Source organism: Telopea speciosissima, chromosome 5, assembly GCF_018873765.1.
Source record: "Telopea speciosissima isolate NSW1024214 ecotype Mountain lineage chromosome 5, Tspe_v1, whole genome shotgun sequence".
NCBI lineage: Eukaryota > Viridiplantae > Streptophyta > Magnoliopsida > Proteales > Proteaceae > Telopea > Telopea speciosissima.
This window is the reverse complement of record NC_057920.1, coordinates 38,703,753-38,727,607: the sequence shown is the minus strand read 5'-3', so window position 1 is coordinate 38,727,607 and position 23,855 is coordinate 38,703,753. Positions and strand designations below refer to the sequence as shown.

The 23,855-nt window shown below is 41.2% G+C and overlaps 1 long non-coding RNA gene across 1 annotated transcript; it reads right to left on the bottom strand.

Moving 5' to 3' along the window:
- Positions 1 to 23,519, bottom strand: LOC122662593. The gene is made up of 4 exons (XR_006333059.1): positions 23,507 to 23,519; positions 13,638 to 13,641; positions 12,541 to 12,551; positions 1 to 37 (listed from the first exon to the last, which is right to left on the bottom strand). It is a non-coding gene; the product is annotated as an uncharacterized LOC122662593 (long non-coding RNA).
- Positions 23,520 to 23,855: the final 336 nt, after the last annotated feature.

Below are 23,855 nucleotides of genomic sequence, written 5' to 3'. Positions count from 1 at the left end.
TTTGCTTGAGGACTAGCAAAGTCTAAGTGTGGGGAATCTGATATGTGTTCACCACTAGGGCCTAATGCATATAATTTCCATACTTAGAACATGCTACCTTGAGGTGTTTTTGTTGTTTTTGTTTTGTAGGACTTGATTTGTACAAGAAAGTATTTGGAGCTAAATGCACTCAAAGTGAGCATATTTTGAGCTTACTTTGATGAAGGCTACCTTGAGAACAATGTGTTATGATGCCAAGAATGTGTCTTAAAGATTTGAAGAAGAATTGGTCGAAGAATGCATTCTGGAAAGTGAAGAACCAGTGAAGACTCCATTCTCAAAGCAAAAGATTCCAAATAGGTTCCTTGGAGATACCATGCTCCACGATTTTCAAAGAGCACCCCATGGTCCACGATTTTTAAAGGGTAGAGTGGGCATTAATTTAATATCATTTTGCAGAAAAAGGAAGATCACATGGAACACTCACTCTCTTTCCATCGAAATTCCAAGGGCATTATGGGGATTTAATAATTGGTGGATATTTTGTGGGAAATATCTTTTCATATTTGGGAAATTGAAAAGTCAAAAAGATGGAGCCTTATTCACATTAGAAGACTTGGAGAAGACACCTACAAGAAGAAAAGGAAACACATGGGACTGGAATTTACGCTCGAGGAAAGAGTCAAATTAGAAAGCTTCCAAAGACGAAAATAGAAGGTGTATCAAATTATGAACATCTATATTGCACTTTCTTTTCTTTTTCTTTTTCTTTTTATTTCTTGTCAATCAAGGTTTTAATGTAATTAGAAGTAAGGAGTAGAATTAGGAGTCAAAAAGGGAAAAAGACCAAAAAAATTGAGAGCCTCCCACCTCCAACGAATTTTGGAGGAGGGGTCCACCCAAAGTCGTGGAGGTGCTCTTCTCTCTCCCCTCTCCCTATAAATACCTATATGGTTTAAGTGTGGGGAGAGGGCTTCCATTCAGATTCTAGTTTTGAATCTTTGGTTTTTGTCTTCTAGATTTCTAGTTTTATTTTTCTGAATTTTTTTTCCCTTCAATGGTTGTAATTTCCTTTATGAAATTTTAATTCAAAGTTGTTCTTCAATTCTAGTTGTAATTTTTACAAGCCTTCTAGAGTAATTTTTATTTTCAAGCTTTCTAGCTCTAGGATTTCCAATTCTTGTGAGAGGAATTAGGGGCTCTAGAGAGAGAGAGTGGGCGTTCTTCCATTCAAGCAACGCAAGCTTCATCAACAACACTTCAATTTCAAGTTTCATTCAAGTTCAATCAACACAATAATCATCAACATCAATTGCAAGTTTGGTAGAACGGAGTAGTCGATCCTATTTTCATTTTTCTTTTCATTGTCATTCTCTTTATTTCAAGTTCTTATGTTGGGATTTTATTTTTGATTATTCTCATTCTCATGTCTTACTATGTTCTTATGTTAGATTTTTATTTTGATTTTCGGGTTTGGTAGATGTAGATGTGAATTCAACTTTGGAAAAGAAAGCTTTGTCGAATTTGACTCAAGTAATTTCTGGTTTTAATTTCTTTACTCTTAGATCTAGGTTTTCACTTGTGTGGTTGTGATATTTCAATCCATCAATCAATCCCATATTCTGTGTTAGATTTTGGTAGGTTAGATGATGAATAGGTAGGCCGTTGGAATCGATAAATGCATGTGTTAGGACCGTTAGTTTAGTCTAATTAATCACTGCAATTGGTTCACTCTCGCATTACTTCAAGTAAGGAAGATAAAGTTGCTTATCTCCCTGAGATCAACCCGTTAGCTACATTGACCCGTACGCTTGCGGTTATTTTATTTTATAAACACCTTAACATAGTTTATGGCCTTTTCTTGCATCTGCGGCCAATAAAATCCTTGACGTAGGATTTTATAGGCTAGATTTTGCCCTCCCATATGGCTTTCGTATATTCCTTCATGGACCTCTGCTAAGGCATACTTAGCTCCCTCGAGTCCTAGGCACCTAAGTAGCGGTGCCATAACCGCTCTCTTGTATAGCACTCCATCAATCAGCATGTATTTGGCTGCTCGGATTTTCACCTTTCTAGCTTCGAACCTATCCTCGGGTCATACGTCATTCTGTAGATAGTTGACGATGGGATCCCCAGCTTGGCCCTTCCTCGATCTCGTTGATTTGTTTTTCCTTGTATATTGGTTCATCAAGTACCTCGATGTATACCGCACTAGCCAAGTTCTGGAGTTCATTATTTGTGAGCCTTGATAAGGCATCTGCTGCAGCATTCTTGATCCACGGGACTCGAACCATCTTGAACTTTTCAAACTCGGCCACTAAATCACGAGGTCGCATCAAAGTAGGCTGCCATGCGCTCATCCTTTGCCTCATACTCTCTGTTTACTTGGTTTACCATGAGTTGGGAATCACTTCGGACGGCTAGGTAGGTGATCAGGATTGCTCTTGCGACTCATAGTCCAGCAAGCAATGCCTCATACTCTGCCTCGTTGTTTGAGGCTTGGAAGGTGGATCGAAGTGCGTATTGAATCCAGAAACCTTCTGGACTGGTGATTATGAACCCAGCCCTGCTCCCTGCTGTGTTACTCGACCCGTCCACAAACATCTCCCATGATCCTTGATTATGCTCCTCATGTCCTACCTCTTTTGGCTCTGTCTCTGAGAAAGTGCATTCGACGATGAAGTCCGCTAGGGCCTAACCTTTAATTGTTGTTTGAGGTTGGAACTTGATGTCATACTTGCATAACTCCACCGCCCAGGTGATCAGTCGCCTTGATATGTTTGGCTTATGTAACACCTTCTTCAATGGTAGGTCTGTGAGTACGACGATCATATGGGCTTGGAAGTATGGCCTTAGCTTTCTTGCCGCGATAATAAGCGCATAGTCTATCTTCTTTATCTTGGTGTACCTGGTCTCTGCATCGATCAATACGTGGCTGATGTAGTAGATAGGCTTCTATCGTTTGCCTTCTTCCTTCAGTAATACTGCACTTACTGCTACTGGGGTTGCCGCCAAGTAGAGCTGTAATTCCTCATTAGGTTCTGGTTACTCCAACAACGGTAGAGTCTCCAGATATTTCTTTAATTCCTCGAAGGCTCTTTGACATTCTTCCATCAATATGAAGTCTTTGGGGCTTCTTAGGTTCTTCAAAGTTTTGAAGAATGGAAGGCACTTGTCCCTAGCTCACGACATGAACCTCGTCAAGGCCGCTATCCTTTCATTCAACCTTTGCACCTCTCTTACTGTTCGGGGTGGCGACATCTCTTGGATGTCCTTGATCTTCGCCAGATTAGCTTCTATGCCTCAAACCGAAACCATAAAGCCTAGAAACTTTCCTGATGTCACGCCAAAGGCGCACTTTGCCGGGTTCAACTTCATCTAGTTTTTCCTCAATACCTCGAACACTTCTTTAAGATCGGCTAAATGATCTTCTGCCTTGACGCTTTTTACAAGCATATCATCTATGTACGCTTCCATGTTGCGCCTGATTTGTGCCTAGAACATTTTGTTGACCATCCTCTAGTAGGTTGCTCCTGCATTCTTTAGCCCAAAGGGCATGATGCGGTAACAGTAGTTCTCCTGATCTGTCCTGAACGCCGTGTAGGTCCCATCCTCTTCTTTCATGAGGATCTGGTTGTAGCCTGAGTATGCATCCATAAAGCTTAGCATCTCATGACCTGCGGTTGCGTTGATTAGCAAGTCGATCCTTGACAGGGGGTATTCATCTTTGGGACATGCCTTGTTTAGGTCAGTATCGTCCACGTACATTCTCCACTTGCCGTTTGGTTTGGGAACCATTGATTGCAGCTTGTCTGTCAAGGGTAAAATTCCTCCGCTTCTATTGGACTAGCTTCTTAGTTGGATCCACATGCAGAATATGTTCGACAATATGCCAAGGTATGCCTAGCATGTCGGAGGCCAACCATGCGAAGACATCCGAGTTCTCCTTCAAGAGTCGCCCCAACATACCTTTTTGTTCTTCGTCTAGCAACGATCCAACCTGCACTATCTTGGTGGGTACATCCTTGCTAAGAGGGAATGGGACAAGGTCTTCCACCTGCTTTCCTCTTCGTTCTGTGACCTCATCCCTCTGATCGCTAATGAGGTTCTCTATGCATAGAGCCATCCCCCAAGTGTTGCCGTTATTCTTCTAGACAAATAGTGCATAACACTCCCTAGCTTTCTTCTGGTCCCCCTTGATCTCGCCAATGCCATTCTCTATTGGGAACTTCATCTTCAAGTGTATTAGTGATATAATGACCTTCAGGGCAGTTAGGGATGGTCATTCTAGGATGCCGTTAAAGGATACGACTGACCCTACTACCATGAAGGTAACCATGATCGTAACTTACCGAGGGTGGTCTCCGAAGGTGACTGGCAATTTGATTGTTCCTCTAATGGAAGAGGAGGCTCCTAAGAATCCGTGGAGGTAGGTTACTTCAAGCTTGAGCTTATCATCACTGAATCCGAGCTGTCTGTAGGCCTCTAGTGAGATTACGTCTACGGACGCTTCGGTATCAACCAACATCCTATGTATGGCTCGATTAGCTATCTCCACCTGCACCATGAGGGCATCTTCATGCAGTAGGCTCACTCCTTCTAGGTCGGCATCCAAGAAGGAGATTACCTTTTCTGTCTTGGCTACTTTGTTTGGCATCTCTGTTACCCCTACGAACCGAGCATGGGCTTTTGCCTTTCTTGTAGACTCTTGTCCTGGTCCCCCTACTATAGTGAGGATTGGGTCTCCTCTGGTATTGCTTGGTCCTGGAGGATCCCTTCTTTCTTCGTGGCAGCCTCTATCCCCGTCATGATCTATTCTCCTCTCCTCTTGTCACAGCTCCTCTCTTCCCTGATCATGATCTCTACCTCCTTGACCCGAACGGCCCTCACGACCTCCCTTTACATGCTTGTACAGGTTCCCTACTTTGATGAGTTGTTCAATCTCCCTCTTAGTTGAATGCACTCTTCTGTGTCATGTCCTATGCCTTTGTGGAAGAGACAGTACTTGTTTGGATTTTGCTTCTAGGGTCCTGCAAGCATGGGTCGGAGCCAATGGAGCAAGCCACAGTCTTGAATCTGCATAAGGATCTATGACCTTGTGGTGTTCAGGGGAGTGTAGTCAGGTCTTCCAGCTCGATCAGTCCTCTCTGGGCGATGCTCAGTTTTTTTCGATCGGTGATCACCCTTCTCTTGTCAGTGCTTAGTTTTAGTCTGTTTGATTTCTCCGCGATCATCTGATGCCGATCTCTTATTCTCCTGTGGTTTGGCTTTGATCACTTTCTTCTGAGCTTATAGTACTTCGACCATGTTGGCAAAACCATTGCACCGCTCCAGTAGTTCTCTTATTGTCCTGGTCTCCTGTTGTGCTAGGTCCTTGATGAGGTCTAGGTCTCTTATGCCCCGGCTAGGGCTGCATGTTGAGTTTGGTCATTCAAGTCTCTAACCTCTAGGGATTCCTTTGCAAATCTTGTGACATACTCCCTGAGGGACTCCCCTGGATTCATTACCACGTTCAATAAGTTGACTGTGGATTTCTTCTGTTTGACGCTGCTTTGGAAGCGGGTGATAAACTATTTGTAAAGTTCTACGAAGGTGTTTATTGATTGAGGCTTAAGCCTTGAGAACCAGGAAGTAGCCACACCTTTGAGGGATGCCGGGAAAGCTTGGCAAGAGATGACCTCTGATCCACCATACAGGGTCATCATCCCATGAAAGTAGTTGATGTGATCATTGGGGTCCATGGTTCTGCTATAGAGTTCGAAGGTAGGTAAACTGAATCTGGAGGGGAGAGATGCGCTCACGATTTCTGTCGAGAATGGATGTTGGCCTGGTATGGAGTGTGTTTCACCTTTCGTTTGCTTCTTCAATCCTTCCAACTTCTTGTCCAATTCTCAGAGTCTTTTATCTAACTCCTCATCATGTAACTCCTGGTTGCACATTCACTGCAAACCCGCTCTCGACCCCTTCTTGATGTTTCCTCCCGCTGTGAGTTTTGACGTGATGGTGAGAGGTTACGACGTGATGAGCCTTGACGTGAATGTGAGGGACTTTCTTCACAATATGTCTGACTTGGCCTTGGTGTGCGACTTCCTCCCTGTCGCCCCTAGAATACCGATCTTCTGATCGTACCATCCTGATTAGGTTCCACCGACTTGTGTGTCTGGGATGCAACATGTTCCGATCGGATCGGCAGATCCGCAGTCCTCACGGGATGATATGAAGGATTACCTTAAGGATGGACTGAACCTGAGTGTCTCACGTGTCTCTCAGATCTTTCACCTTTAGGGAGCCACCTCCTAGAGTTTTGCTCTTGTCGAGGGACTGGTCTTATCCTTGGCAGTGGCATCACCCTTATGAGGGAAGTCGCCCGCTGCCTTAGAAAGTCATAAAAGAGGTCTTGGTCATGTAGAATTTATCTCTGTAAGTCATTGATTTGACCCACAGTTGCCGGCGCATTTGGGTTAGGTACAGCCTCCATGGCTACTTCGTTATTCAGATTTACTTCTCTTGCGTCGACGTGATCATTCTCTGGGTTCTCCCTCTCTTGAAGTTCATGATTATTGGCTCTCCAATGAGAGCTCTCCGGTGGTGGCACCTCATTCCTCTCCCTCGGAGCATTGGTAGAGGGAGCGGCCTTCTTACGTAGTGCCATTGAGTACTTGAGGAAGCGAGCTAGTAGAAATGTTGGCTAGCGTCATTCCCACAGACGGCTCCAATCTATTGCATCAGGAAATCTCCGGTAGGTCCTTCGAGTGCCACAACCTACAAAAGGACGTCAAGGACAAGGGAGAACCGATGTGGTTCCGGCCTAGGACTCTCCGATGCCTAAGTTAGATCTCTCTTAGCAACAAATGAATTACTGGAATTCAAGATAAATAATGGATTGGAATACCTGAGTATTTATAGTTGAGTTTGGCGGTATGGAGAGTTCTCATCGGTGATGAATGTCCTACGCAGGGTAGATCATCACGTAGTAGAGTTGTACTTGGAATGGTTCCTCATGAGATGTAGAGTCCTAGTAGGGAAGAGGTTCCCTAAGCATCTTCTTAGGGATAGTCCTCCCTTTGGTATACATCCAGTTGTGACCTTTTAGTGATATGATAAAGTAGATCTTGTCGGTGATGTCATGGTTGTACCCCGTCGACTTGCATGGTAGACTTAGCCTTTGGGGTGACCTCTTGGGTCCTATTCCTCTTGGGTTACCAAACTGGTTCTGTCACGGCCGGGCTTGAGCTAGCCTCCCCTTCGGGTCAGGACATGTGGCATCTCGGGACTGGCTCGTATATTTTTGGTTTATCAGATATTTTTAGTAAATATAGGCTAAGTGTAAGGTAGTGATAGTAATTGCCCCGTTTTTGGGATATACTAATAATCCATTTGGCTACTTTCAGCATGTTATATTTCCATAGTGTGGGTGCATTGTGTATTTACTAGGGATGTAGAGATTCCTTCCAAATTGATGGTAGCGAGAGCACCCCCTCCAGCTTTTCATTTTCCTTTTTTTTGGTTTTTCTTTTGGCCTTTGCGTGTTCTGGTCATCTCCAAAATTGTAAGACATTAGTAGCATACTGCATATTTTACGTACTATATGCTGGTCGTTCTCGGATTCAGATCCTCTACTGCCTAGCTATCCGACAAGACGGTACTGCCGAGACACAGCAAGGCAGGAAATGACCTCCTTACCCCTGCCCAAGCGCCTTGCCTGAGCAGGGGTAAGCTGGTCATTCACCACCTTGCTGTGTCTCGGTAGCACGGTCCTCTCGGGCAGCTCGGCAGTAGAGGATCCAAATTGGGTCGTTCTCTGCTTTCCTACTTATATGGTCGTTCTAGAAATATTGTTATATATGTGTTTATGTGCCTTGAGCTCCGTTCTAGTTTTTATCTCTCACAAGGCTTGTCCTTGAGCTTTGTATTTTCCTTCTAGTTTCCTCAACTTTGATTCCTTCAATCAGATTATCTCTTTGATTTCTGCTACCTCACACCCCAGCGCACCTCCCGGATTATTCCACAGCCATCCATAGCTCCTGAGGATCCCTCTTTCTCCTCTACCACTCACTTAAACGTGATTTCTTGATTTCTCAATTTCCATAGTGTTCCTCCCAAGCCCTGATTTCTTCTCTCAGCCACTAGCTATATCGACAGCATTTTTCTCGACCCACGATTTCCTCTGAATTTGCTACAGTACACTACTACGCTGTAGTGTTTAGTCTGAAATTTAAATTGTGGCTTGCCTTTCCGGCAAACCTGGTAAACCATTTTCTACTCTATACTGGGTAGCAAACTCTGATACATGTTGGCCCTGTTACAGCTGTGAAGGGTCTTTGTTACTTTACCCTGTTTTGCTATATATTACCTTGCTCTGATATATATTGGCTTAATCCATTGTGGCTTATACTATTACCCTGTTCTATTACATATTCTAATGTACATTATTTTTACATTGTTGCTATATAATATTCTTTCTATTGTTGCCTTTAATTCCATCAATGTGCTTTATATTAGTCTAACACCCTGGCTGTTGTTTACTGTTTATTGGTTCTATTACCTTGTTCTATTACCTATTTTATTATACATTGTTTTTACATTGTTGCCATATACTATTCTTTCCATTGTTGCTTCTAAATCCCCACCCTGATTGTTGATTATTGCTTACCCCTCATATTTATTTTTTTTATTTTCTTGGGCTTATGTCGTGCTTATCTTTACTTTGCTTGGATTTAAAATTTTACCCTATAAATCATATTTCTTTTTAAATTACACCTTTATATTATATAGTAGTTATCTTATACTAGTGCGTTAGGTAGGCAGCCGGCACTATATTCTATACAGCTAATCCCTTTTGCATGGATCCTACTATCTTTTGATTATCCCTTATCTTGTTTTATATCATGTCTTTAAGTACTAATCATGTTCATAAGCGTAGGATTAGGTTTGCATCCTGGAACATCGGATCTTTGATGGGTAAGAGTATGGAGTTGATTGATGCTATGCGAAGAAGAAGAATTAATGTGGCATGCATTCAAGAAACTAGATGGAAGGGTCACAAAGCGAAGGCATTAGATGATTTCAAACTATGGTACTTGGGAGATGAAAGTAGGAGAGGTGGAGTGGGCATAGTTGTGGACAAAGACCTTAAGAACGAAGTAGTGGATGATAAAAGATTAGGGGATAGGATCATATCTATCAAGCTGGTGCTAGACAACGAGGTTATCAACATTGCTAGTGCATACGCACCCCAAGCAGGTTTGGATGAAAGTGTTAAAATACAATTATGGGAGCACATGGATGGATTAGTATAGGGTTTTGGTTCGGGAAAGAAAATTATTATTGGAGGAGATCTTAACGGACATGTGGGCAGGGATCGTAGAGGCTTTGAAGAGGTTCACGGAGGATACAGAGTTGGAGAGAGGAATGAAGAGGGGATATCAGTGTTAGACTTTGCGATAGCGTTTGACCTGTGCATTACAAATACCTTTTTTAAAAAGAGAGATGAACATTTAATTACCTACAAGAGTGGGCAACATGCAAGCCAAATAGATTTTTTCCTAACAAGAAGGTCTGACAGACCTTTATGTAAGGACTATAAGATTATACCAGGAGAGGGCTTAATCGCCCAACATCGACTGATGGTCTTAGATATGTACCTTAGTACGGGACAACGTAAGAAGGCAAAACAAGTTTGCCCTAAGATAAGATGGGGGCGACTCCAAGGAGTTCTCTTAGAGTCATTTTCCGATAAAGTAGCTCTACAAGGAAAGTGGGATTCTGAGGGAGATACCAGTGAGATGTGGACTGAGATGACGACTTGTATTAAGAAGGTTGCTAAAGAAGTCCTAGGGATTTCAAAAGGTATGTGTGTGGCCCCTAAAGAGACTTGGTGGTGGGATGACAAAGTTCAAGCAGCCATTAAGACTAAGAAAGCTCATTTTAAGACTTGGCAAAGGACTAACGAGGTAGATGATAAGATGAGATATTATGCAGTCAAAAAAGAAGCTCGAAAAGCTGTGGGAAAAGCAAGAATGAAAAAATATGATGACCTCTATAAAAAACTTAATACAAAGGAAGGGAAAAATATAATTTACCGGATAGCCAAAGTAAGAGAAAGGAAGAGCAAAGATTTGGATCATGTTAGATGCATTAAGAGTGAGGAAGGTTGAGTATTAATACGAGATGAGGACATTATGGAGAGATGGGGTGAATATTTTTACAACTTACTTAATGGAGCTATCTTGACCGATAGGATGGATTTAGAAGTGGAGAGGATTAATCTTGAAGCCAATACATGTCATGAACATCTACAACAAGTTGGTGAGGCTGAAGTTAAAGAGGCCATGCGAAAGATGAAGGTTGGGAAATCACCAGGACCGGATGAGATCCCAATTGAAGTGTGGAAGAGCTTAGGAGCACCGGGGATATCTTAGCTAACCAAGTTGTTTAACAAGATTTTGAGTACAAAGAAAATGTCAGATGAGTGGAGGAGAAGCATTGTAGTCCCAATTTATAAGAATAAAGGTGATATCCAGAACTGCAATAACTATAGAGGCATAAAACTAATGAGTCATACCATGAAACTTTGGGAAAAAATCATTGAAGTTCACTTAAGAAGAGAAACTGTTATATCGGAGAACCAATTTGGTTTTATGCCAGGGAGATCCATGACAGAAGCTATTTACCTTTTAAGGAGACTTATGGAAATATTTAGATCTTCCAAAAGGAACCTCTATATAATCTTTATTGACTTAGAAAAGGCCTATGATAGAGTCCCTAGAGAGCTCATTTGGCATGTCCTAGAGAAGAGAAGGAGCTCAAGTAACTATGTGGACATAATCAAGGACATGTATGAGGGCATGGTGACAAGTGTCAAAACTGCAGAGGGCCAAAGTAGTGAATTCCCTATAACAATTGGGTTACATCAAGGATCAGCTCTAAGCCCCTATTTGTTTGCACTCATAATGGATGATTTAACCAGGCACATTCAAGATGAGGTCCCTTGGTGTGTTTTGCTGATGATATTATTTTGATGGATGAGACAGTGGAAGGGATTAATGCAAAGCTAGAGTTATGGAGATCAAACTTGGAATCGCGAGGCTTTAAGTTAAGTAGAACAAAGACAGAGTATTTGATGTGTAACTTCAGTCAAACCAGGAGAGGTGATGAAGTGGTGAAACTTGAGGAGCAAGCGCTACCACAAAGTGAATGCTTTAGATACTTGGGGTCAACCATTAACAAAGAGGGTGATATAGAGGATGATGTTTCCCACAGAATTAAAGTAGGATGGATGAAGTGGAGAGGTGCATCAGGAGTGTTATGTGACAAACGCATGCCTATTAAGCTTAAAGGAAAATTCTATAGGACAGTTATAAGACCAGCCATAACTTATGAAGCGGAATGTTGGGCAGTTAGGAAGAGTAATATAGAAAAGATGAGTGTAGCAGAGATGAGGATGTTGAGGAGGATGTGTAGCAAGACCAGGAGAGATAGAGTAAAGAATGATTGTATTAGAAACAAATTGGGAGTTGCACCAATCCAAGACAAGCTTCGTGAGACCCGCTTGAGGTGGTATGGTCATGTCCAACGGAGACCTATGGATGCACCAGTAAGGAAGAGTGACCAGATTCAGTTTGACGGAGCTAAAAGAGGTAGGGGCAGGCCTAAGATGACTATTGGAGAAGTGGTAAGAAAGGACATGCATGCGGTAGGGCTCAATCCTAATATGACCGTAGATAGAGTTGTTTGAAGGATTAGGACCCGTGTAGCAGACCCCTCGTAGGGGAATGTTCTTGGGATGCTGTTTTGACCTTTTTTTTCCTTTACTTATTTTCTATTCTTCTCTCTTTTACTTCTTGTACTTCTTTTTACTTCTCTTATTTGTTTTACTATCATAGCCTCTTCGGATCCATGTAGCCGACCCCATTTAGTTGGGATAAGGTTATGGTTGTTGTTGTTGTTGTATGTGTTTATGTGCATGTATAAATCCCTACTTTCTCTTCTGCAAATAATACTTCGTTATGCTGCCAAAATTTTTGTTGCCATGTAGCGATAAGCTAAACCATTTTAGAAAATCAAACAAACCCCCAAAAGAATTTTAAAAAGTGACCTTTGTCACTAATAAGATATAAAATGAACAGACACATTCTGACGGCCAACCTCGACCCCCAACTCGGATTTTCACATTGTGGACTTCTCAACAATGGTCCCCACATTTTGATTGGCCTGCATCTCATGCAAATCCCATGTCAGTATAATGTTTTATGGTCTAGAAAGACAGGCCATTGGCCAGGTGAGATTGGTTAGTTACATCTTCCCAGTACGCAACCTAATCCTTACCCAGCCTTTGGAGCTGACCTTTGCCTTATCCATCCTGGGAGTCACATTTTCCCCTTAGGAGGTGGAGGGTATTTAATGGTCCTAGGACACCCTAAACCCTTCCAAAAGAATAGAAAGGTGCTCCAGATTGGCCATATAGAGACCGATATCTCGATCGTCGGCCACCAGGATCGCCTAGGTGATTACCGTGGCAAAAAGAGACCTCTCTCCCCCCATACCCCACAGTCTAGCAACTCTGTTGAGGACTTTAGAATCAGACTTTCATTTAGACTATATGAATATTTATTTTTTATGTTTGTGAATACTTCTATATATTTGAATGTCATGTGAATATTTATGAATATTAAAATGCTAATTTCATTTTCATGAGCAAACACTTCTTGCATAGCATGTACACAACATGTTTTCCTTTGACCCCTTGTCATACCCGTTGGGTACCTTATGTTGATTTGGGCTGCCCACAGTGAAATCACACCCCTTGATCTTGTATTAGATGGTATTATAAAGGGATACACCACGTGTCAAACCCTGCCCCCTGACTGGCTAGAATCTCACTGAAGTGCAGGAACCCCTGGCTAGGCCACCAGGATCACTGTGGAGCATCACTCCACTCAATGAGATCAATGAAAATGCTCTGAACAGGTTTCCCTATATACCTGTTAGAAGATGGATAGCAGACCCCTGCACTTGCACAACTCACAGACTAATGTATGATTTGGATCCCAGGTAATCTCTCTCCTCCCTAAAATGGTGGGACCCACCTCTAAAAAATCATGTAAAAACCCATGGTGGGCACGTGGGGACAATACCCTGACCTAGGGTCAAACCCCTGTGCAATCCCCCTTTGATTTCAGTTGCTGGAATTCACTGGGTCATGCATTGGGCGATGCAGCAAGGCCCAGTGACATTGCCCAGTGGCTGTTTTTGCATATATTTAATTATTATAATTTTGGGGACCATCCAACTTGACCATGGACACTCTCCAGTGATAGAGAGGACTCTGAGGGACCACCTCAAACCCTTGGTTCAGTGTGGACCCCACCTGTGCACCCAAAACTGAGCAGAATCAGTTTAAAACTGAGTTTTTAAAAGAGACCTAACCAAACAAACAGACCTCAATGGGCCTTAAATCTATAAATAGGAGGCCATTTGGTTCATTTAGAACCCTTGGCTATACCTGAATTCGAAAGAGAGAAGAGAGGGAAGAAGAGAGAGAAATAAGAGGAAGGAGAAGGAGGAAGAAGCATTGCTGCCAGCTCCTCCCCTAGCTCATCCGAGCTTCTTCTCAGCTCTGTTTCAGGTATAAAATTCCATGCATACCTGCTGTTCACCATTCTTTCCCTTTGCATACAGTGTTTTTCAACCCTGGGCAGCCCAGAACAGCTTAGGTTTGCCCAGTCTTGGTCCAGATCAGCCATGCAGACCTTGTGCATGGTGAATCTGTGATCTATGTTGAAAAATAAAAATCTGATATGCTGTTCCCTTGGCCGAATTCTGTTCATGCATGCATACACAGCCTTGATCCCCTTCTGGCTGCTGGATTGAAGCCCAGACTGCAAGCCAGGGCTGCTGAGACCTAACCCTAGGTGGGTACAACCCTGAAACCCTGTCTGGCATATTGTTTCAGCCTTGCATGTGGCTGAAACACAAGATTTCAGATCTGCAAAAGCCTGTGCACTATCCATCAGGGTATTCTGGCCAGTCAAATACAGCCAGCCTCGAACCCTGATGGTGAAATGGATTGGACCATAAGGTAGACCACCACTAGGGCTACTGGACCATCCCAACATGTAGAGGATCCATTAGACCCTTGGCCCTGCAAAGCCCAGCCTTGGAAACTCAGCTCTGCTATCGATTGCAAGCACTGGGCGATGCAGCAAGGCCCAGAGACATCGCCAAGTGAAGGAATCTTTTGATACAAAAGGGCAGAATTGTAATTTCCTATGGGATTTGATCCTTGGACACTGTGGGATGTGGGAAATGGCAAAAATGACCTTCCCCCACATCTGTCCATATGTGAAAATTGGTTGGAACCCTAAGTGGGCCCTGTAAATGACTGTGCACTGCTGTGTTTGGTTTTACTGTACTGTCCTGAGTTGGACAACAGTATGTTATAATGTAAAATGTATTATGAACTAAATCTGACTTACAGGCAGGTGTGGGCATTGTAAATGACCAAATTGCCCCTATACCCTAGGCTTTGGCCCATGCACCGGGACATGACCTAAGACCTAGTGTAAGGCCTAATGTTCCAAATGAGATCAACTAAACCCTAGGTTAACCCAGTAAGTTAGGGAAACCCTAGGGCATTGTTTGAGTTAAAATAATACCGCAAGTGTACGGGTCAATCGTAGCTACGGGTCGAACACGAGGAGATTTACGCCACTCTATTTAACTAACTTAAAAGTAATGTAAAGTGAACCAAATTAAAGTATTAAATTAAACTAATTAAACTAATGAAAATTAATGCATCCTAACTCATAAGCATCTAACAAAATTAAGGGATTAAATTGGCGTCCTAACACATGAGCATCTAACCCATCAAACTAAAGCGAATTGAAAGGAATAACAAAAACGCAACCACACTTCATAATCACATAAAAAGAAATAAGGGAATAAAAGTGCATCCACATACCACAACCATATAAAAAAAATAAAAGAAATAGAGGGAGAAGAAGAAGAAGATAGAGAGAGATAGAGGAAAGGGAGAATGAGATTGAGAGTTTAGATAGTAAAACCTAGATGTGCTTGCATGAATGTAATTGAAAAGCTTGAATACTTGCATAAACTTACCATAGCCTCCTCTTCTAAATCTTCAAGTCTTGTCATCAACTTAAGAACTTAGACTAGAAGGCTTAACACCTAAACTAGAATTAAGAAATTACAACCCAATTGAAGACTTAAATTGAAATTAAAGCATAAACTAAACCTATTACAACCATTAAATAAAAATAAAAAAGCAAACTAGAACTTAGAAAAGCCAAAAATCACAACTTCAAAGGAGAAGAAGAAAATAAATTTTACTAAGTGAATGAACTAAAAATTACACAAAAAACTGAATTAAAATTGAACTAGAAACTAACTAAAAACTAACTTCTTACAACACAAAGGGTAAGGGGTATTTATAGGGGGAAGAGAAGAGAAGGGAGAAGAGGGAAGTGTAGGAGAAATATTCCCTAAGAAAAGAGAATATTCTCTTCTCCTTCCTCTTTTACAATGCCTTGAATCCTAAGAAAAAAGAAAAAAATAGAAAGAAGAAGAAGAGAAGATTGTTTACATAGACCTTCTATTTCTAGAAAAGTAAACTTCCAATTCTAACAAGTGCTTCCTTTTCTTTGTAGATATCTTCTCCAAGCAATAAAATCAAAGCATCTTTGATTTTTCAACTTTCCATACGTGAGAGAATATCTTTCAAAATAAGTCTATCCCAAGTAGAATTCCAGAAGTGCCCTTGAGACGTTGGAGGAGAGAGAGAGTAAGGGTGATGACTAGGATTCCTTCAAGAATAAATAAAATACCTATTCTGTCCTTCAGGAAACGTGGAGCATGGGGTGCTTATATAGGCCTCACCATTGTGTTCCTTGCAAAAAATCACCCAAAATAGACCCAAATTTCGTCCAATTTGGAGTTCGGGAGCCCAAGATATCTCAAGTTGAAGTTGGACTGTCCAGAGCCCTCCAAATGGAATCTTTCGGGTACAAGAAATATAACTTCTAATAATTTTGTTAAGGCCCCTGCAATCTGAACTTTTGCTTCACTTTGTCCCCAGCCGACTGTCAATAATTACAAATAAACCTCTATAGGCCATTTTCGTACTTCGTTACGGAAACGGCTGTAACTTCTTTGTTTCAACTCGGAATCATGTGCCGTTTAAACCATTGTGAAGCTGACTCGATGGGCTACGCATCCAAGCCATTAACACCTTTAAACAGCTTAAAAACATTTCTTTAGCATCATCTCCTCCATTTTTACAAGAATTCACCTAAAACCTGAAAAGCACAAGAAAGCACCGAGTAACTCTGTCTAATATGGTAAAATGTATGCTTTATGCCCTAAGATTTCACACATAAATGTGCTCATCAGATTCCCCCACACTTGAACGTTACTTGTCCTCAAGTAAAGCAAAAACAAAAACTAACCTAGAATGCAGAAAATCCTAACTCACTTTCGTAGGAATCACGGTTGCACTTAGCATGTGCAACAAGCCTTTAAACCCCTAGGTTACCCCTAGTGGACGAGTTGTGTCTCGTGGGTGTTTGCAGTGAATATAGACCCAAAATTCAATTGTAAATAAATGCTGCAAATTTTAATCATGGCATAAGTAAGACAGTGCACATAATCCCAAAAAATGTTCAACTAAAGATCAAGGGGCCAAAGGTTCCCCCACACTTGAATTTTATCACCCCACATCAATTCAAGTAACAAGCATGCATCAAGGTCAAGGGATCTCCTCATATTTTCTGAACACTACTCACCTTCAAGTAAATCACTGATAGCATCGATGGAACCAAAGACTTAGGCATTGAGTATTGTTGACCATACTTTCTTTTTAGGCATTAAGGCAAAAGCTTGTCTTTTTTTTTTTTTTTCTTTCTTTTTCCATAAACTCTATTTCTACTCTACTATTGTTCTCTGAATGACATGGTGGAGCATACACCAGACACCCAAATACTTGGTAGCTTCGTTTTTTGCATATATCCATAAAGACATTGAGACATTGATGCAAGAGTTTTTTTTGAGTTTCCTTCCAAAGAATTTCGATCAAGTCACCCTGCTTCATGAGGCACAGTGCCCTGTCTAGTCCCAAGGAATTCTACTTTTCTTTTCTGTTCCTTGTTTTTTTTTTTTTTTTTTTTCATTCACTTCCACTTTCATGCCTTGCCTTGCCACAAACAAATTGGTCTCAACTACTAGCCAAAAGATCAAAGGGTCCATAAAACACATAAAGGAATCTAGCCATCAAATGAAATAACGCTCATATTTTCCAATTCAATCCCTCTCACCGGATACAAACCAATTACCGTCATTGAAAAGGGATTTTTTATTATTTCGCATGCTAGGACACCTAATTTCCTCTCTCTCTCGTTTTGCAATCAAAGAGACATATGCACAAAACCAAACTATTGCCACAATCAAAATTCACCAATTAAGCCCAACATCCCCCCCCACACTTAATTCATGCAGTGTCCTCAATGCATGCATAAAAGAAAAAACATAAGGACAAGGGAGGAGATTAAGGGGCTTACCGGATATAATCAACAACGAGGATCATGAAGAGTCATGAGCTCTATAAAAAGTGCTAGGAGCAGCAACAGAAATCTCAATCCATGGCCAGTAAATGGAGAAATAGCTTCAGACCCAGAAAACACTTGACCATGAATTTTAGTAAAGCGAGAAATAATATGGAAGTTAAGCACAACTGAGAAATATCCAATAGAAAAATCTATCCTCATGGGATAGTGGAAAATGAAGGCTTTAAAACTCAGGCCATAAATCCGTCCCTCCTCTCCCGTTTGCAATGTAGAACACCTATCATTATTTGAAAAACCAATCAAAAACGGATCACAATAAGCATAAAAAGGATTATGAATAACCTCATCTAAATAATCATAAAAAATTGGAGGTTTACTCAAATCAATCCTAGCAATACAACTATCCCCTCTTTGCATAACTTGGTTTGCCAAATAAGGATCATGAAAATATGCTTGAAAGGCATTATGACTAACATTGTCCTCCTTAATAAAATCGTCAAACCTAGGAGGTTTGGACAAATCAACATGTGAGACAATGAAATCCTCAAAATGACAATTATCTAAGTTTTTCAAAGAGAGAGGGGGAGATCGAATCTCCTGGCTTTCTATGTTATCATGAAAATCTGATTCTAAATCAATAAATTCACTAGGCTCACTAAAATCAGAAAATTTAGGCAAAAGGTGGACTTCCCCAGGTAGCTCATCAAACCTCGCTTCACTAATATCTTTAGGAGACTCAATCTCAACAAATAAATTATCATGAAAAGCATCTTGTTGGGAGTGACTCTCATTAACCTCAAATTGGGGTGGTGGACTTTCAATATCATTAAACTGGGGATGAGGCGGTTCAGGCTGACTAGGTAATGTACCCGTTTCCTCCTCTTGCACCATGGTTATCAATTGAGAGAGTTGCTTCTCCATGGTATTTTGGCTTGTTGTGAGAAGGTTTATGTATTTCTCAAGCTCATTCAGTCTGGCCTCCTCACCCATGTTTTGAAACTCAATGGGCTGGTGATATGGTTCAAGGAGAGGTAGCCCATTGAGATTTAATGGAGGGTTGGGCATTGGAGGACCAAACTGACCATGATATTGGAAATTGGGAGGTCCAGCTTGGTTATTCCATTGATCCCACGAGAAATAAGGATGATCACTCCACCCGTGATTGTAAGTGCCAAAAGAATTGTATTGAAATTGAGGACTCACATTCTCATCACCATTGCTACCCCCATAAAGATTAGGGCATCCTTCCATAACATGGATAGTCTCTGGATGTGACCAATCAAAATTTCCCGAAAGCCCATAGTTGGGTTGGGGAGCAAAATTGTACTGGGGTGGTGCAAAATTATTCTCTATCTCACTACTTTTGGCTTCCCTAACCTGTTTAAACATTTCCTCCAAAATCATGGTTGCCTTAGCATAGGTCCATCTTTCCCCCAAAGTCTTATATGGAAGTGTATCTCCCATTATTCTAAATTAACCACCTATCCCAAATTGTGGTCTCCCATAAAAAAAATTTTAAAGAAAAATAAAAGACTAGAAAAAAAAAATACTAAAAACAAGAGGGAGCCCAAGGTAGATAGTGCATCTATCCCTCAGAAATCGAAACAATGGTTCCAAAGCTGTAAGGTTGCCATATAGGTTGACATCAAAGGAACCCGTATAGTCTTCACGAGCCACCTACGGGCGACTCCAAATGGATTCTGATATAGGGTGGAGGACTACTATACGTTTATGTTTCCAACGCTCTCACTATGTCGCTTTCCTGTTATCAAGAGTGGTTACCTCCAAAGATAAGTCACATGCCAATCCAAACCACCCAATGAATCAAGGGGCACCAAGATTGACTGGGTTTGGGCATATGAAGGACTTTAGATTGGGCGCACACTATTTGAAATAGAAGAGAAACAAGAAGAGGTTTTCAAAAACCTTTTTTTTTTTTTTTTTTTTAAGAGAAGAGGAGAAAGAGAAGAAACTAAAGCACTTCGAATTACTTAAACATCAGAAAAATAAAGTGGTCAGTAATCTCCCCGGCAACGGCGCCAAAAACTTGTTTGAGTTAAAATAATACCGCAAGCGTACGGGTCAATCGTAGCTACGGGTCGAACACGAGGAGATATACGCCACTCTATTTAACTAACTTAAAAGTAATGCAAAGTGAACCAAATTAAAGTGTTAAATTAAACTAATTAAACTAATGAAAATTAATGCATCCTAACTCATAAGCATCTAACAAAATTAAGGGATTAAATTGGCATCCTAACACATGAGCATCTAACCCATCAAACTAAAGCGAATTGAAAGGAATAACAAAAATGCAACCACACTTCATAATCACATAAAAAGAAATAAGGGAATAAAAGTGCATCCACATACCACAACCATATAAAAAAAATAAAAGAAATAGAGGGAGAAGAAGAAGAAGATAGAGAGAGATAGAGGAAAGGGAGAATGAGATTGAGAGTTTAGATAGTAAAACCTAGATGTGCTTGCATGAATGTAATTGAAAAGCTTGAATACTTGCATAAACTTACCATGGCCTCCTCTTCTAAATCTTCAAGTCTTGTCATCAACTTAAGAACTTAGACTAGAAGGCTTAACACCTAAACTAGAATTAAGAAATTACAACCCAATTGAAGACTTAAATTGAAATTAAAGCATAAACTAAACCTATTACAGCCATTAAATAAAAATAAAAAAGCAAACTAGAACTTAGAAAAGCCAAAAATCATAACTTCGAAGGAGAAGAAGAAAAGAAATTTTACTAAGTGAATGAACTAAAAATTACACAAAAAACTGAATTAAAATTGAACTAGAAACTAACTAAAAACTAACTTCTTACAACCCAAAGGGCAAGGGGTATTTATAGGGGGAAGAGAAGAGAAGGGAGAAGAGGGAAGTGTAGGAGAAATATTCCTTAAGAAAAGAGAATATTCTCTTCTCCTTCCTCTTTTACAATGCCTTGAATCCTAAGAAAAAAAAAAAAATAGAAAGAAGAAGAAGAGAAGATTGTTTACATAGACCTTCTATTTCTAGAAAAGTAAACTTTCAATTCTAACAAGTGCTTCCTTTTCTTTGTAGATATCTTCTCCAAGCAATAAAATCAAAGCATCTTTGATTTTTCAACTTTCCATACGTGAGAAAATATCTTTCAAAATAAGTCTATCCCAAGTAGAATTCCAGAAGTGCCCTCGAGAAGTTGGAGGAGAGAGAGAGTAAGGGTGATGACTAGGATTCCTTCAAGAATAAATAAAATACCCATTCTATCCTTCAGGAAACGTGGAGCATGGGGTGCTTATATAGGCCTCACCATTGTGTTCCTTGCAAAAAATCACCCAACATAGACCCAAATTTTGTCCAATTTGGAGTTCGGGAGCCCAAGATATCTCAAGTTGAAGTTGGACTATCCAGAGCCCTCCAAATGGAATCTTTCGGGTACAAGAAATATAACTTCTAATAATTGTGTTAAGGCCCCTGCAATCTGAACTTTCGCTTCACTTTGTCCCCAGCCGACTGTCAATAATTACAAATAAACCCCTATAGACCATTTTCGATTGCCTTACGGAAACGTGTAGAATCGCTTCTGTTTCAACTCGGAATCATGTGCCGTTTAAACCGTTGTGAAGCTGACTCGATGGGCTACGTATCCAAGCCATTAACACCTTTAAATAGCTTAAAAACATTTTCTTAGCATCATCTCCTCCATTTTTACAAGAATTCACCTAAAACCTGAAAAGCACAAGAAAGCACCGAGTAACTTTGTCCAATATGGTAAAATGTATGCTTTATGCCCTAAGATTTCACACATAAATGTGCTCATCAGGCACCAGTGTAGGGCCAATAACTGAATAAAACACTGTTTGATTCTTATGTTTAGGACTTGATCCTGTGCTCGAGGACAACAATCAGACAACAGCTGGAATTAAATCAGTGACTGAGTACCTAGAGCCAAGTACTGGTGAGTGAATAATACTATCGTATGTGCAAATGTAATTGTGATCTGATGCCGGCTTTTAGTAATTGAATCTTGTCTGTTATGCCATTTACATGCTTACAATCAAAGTTACTCAAATTAGTGCATAATGGCTGTTGTTGATCAACACTATGAAATGAATATGATGATTGTGATTGTTAGAATAGATGCCGTACTCAGCTTGGAAATGAGGCCTGCGGTAGCCCGTACTATGAATGTGGTTGACACTGCTTGACTCATACTATACCATATAGACATGGGGTTAGAGTTTCATCACCCGTGCTACAAACCCTTGCAAGTAGAGGTTAAGGTCCTGGATGCCTAAGAGGCAATTATCAGGGAGTGACTAGGATCGGAACACCGAAAGGTGCAATTATTAGAACACCGAAAGGTGCATATATCGGAACACCGGAAGGTGCATATATCGAAACACCGGAAGGTGCATAGATTCAGAACACCAATATGGTGCATGAGGGAAGAAACGGTTGCTTGCCAGGATAATCATCAGAGGACTGGTCGGGCTGACCTAGGAAGGGATGCTGGAGCCGACTGGTTTTCTCCAATAACCCCACGAGTGTATCGCGGGAAGAGGTAAGCAAGCCTACACCAGGGATACATGCATTGGGATTGTAGTAGCACAGACCTGACTTAGTTGTAATGATAGGTGGCTAATAATAAAACTGGACTTGCATATCATGTAGATCATATGAATCTGTGGATTGTGGTTGCATATGCATGCATGATGGATGTTATTTGCTCACGAGCTCGGTGGGGCTCACACTTTGTTATATGTTGCTCTTTTTTTAGATGATCCTGCAGGTGGATGCTGTTGTGGCATAGCGGGCTATTTCGAGGAGGAGAGTTTTGGTGATTATGACGATGTTGGTATGGACCCCGACGGAGGTCATACCAATTCTACGTACTTTCTCGGTGGTCGTGGATGAAGACCTTTGAGGAGCACTTCTGATGTTTTGTGTTGGGAACTCCTTTTTGTTGTGTTAGGAGGTTTCCTATTTTGATCGTGGACCGGTTTTAGTTGTTTTTCTTTCTTTCTTCTTTTGAGGTTGGATGCCCTAACCCTGACTATAATCATGTATGTTTTGCTGCGCCTATCAGCTTATGTTTTCTTTTGTTGTGGGTTGTGTGTGCTGGGGAATGTAATAAACAAGTTTCTATATGTATATATTATCACCATTTCCCGTATTGCTATGCTTTCGTTTATTTTTGATAAATTGTAGATGTCCTGCATTACTCTGATCTTACTTGTGGTTAAGGTGTGGATTTTGGTTCATGAATGTAAGCACTGCTTCTAGATCCGTGGGATTTGGCAGATTGCGGTCGTGCAATTCGGGTCACCTACCCAATCCTCCTAGGGGGTGGTTTGGGGTGTGATAGAGCTTGGTATCAGAGCATGAGGCTCTTCTTACATTCGTGACGTGAAGACTAGGATTAACAAGATATAACTCATAAAACACGAAATAAGTAAAAGCTACAGGGGAAGTAGATGCAATTAAACAAAGACATGGAATTTTCATTAAATTAATAAAACTTACATAAGATTGACTGCATAAACTGCAATTCAACAAGTGCATAAGCTAAAAAAAAAAAACCTAGACTAAGTACACTAGGTAAAGGATTAAAATACATAAATTACTCAAAAAAAAAGAGATGAGCATAATCATGTAGCATCAAGTGTCTGGAAGATGCTAGGAGCTACTCTGTAGGAGGCAGGTCATCAGTAGGAAGCTAAGGCTGGCGTGAGTCAACACGGAAGTAGCGGTCCCAGAAGTCTACTCTCTACTCAACTGCACCTACTCTGCCGCCCAAAGAAGTGAAACCTTGATCAACTCTAGACCCCAGGTCAAACATCTGTGTGCCAAGGCTCTGAAGCTGTGTCATCACCTGAGCCCAATTTGGAGGCCCTGGAACCTGTGAACTGGTGGCACCGATCGTCTTGTAAGCAGGTAAGTCCATAAACTATGTGTCAAAACCCTCGAGATCATCTGGACCTAACCCCTGCTCCTCTGTGTACATGCCCTGAGCGCCACCCCCGATGTTACCCTGCTCCTCTCCAATCTGATCCACATCCTATGCATCACCACCCTATCCCTCGTCCTGCTGCATATCCTCAGCCATCACCTGCTCCTCATCCACTACTGGATCTTCACCAGGCACCTTCATCTTCAGAATAGAAGTCTTGTCTATAGGCCTGGATCGAACCCTATCGATGTACTCGCCCTCTAGTGGAACCCCAAAGTATCGGAAGACCAAGGTAAGAAACTTCCCGTAAGGAAGGTTACCATCGGCTGGATTCCACGCATGGTAAA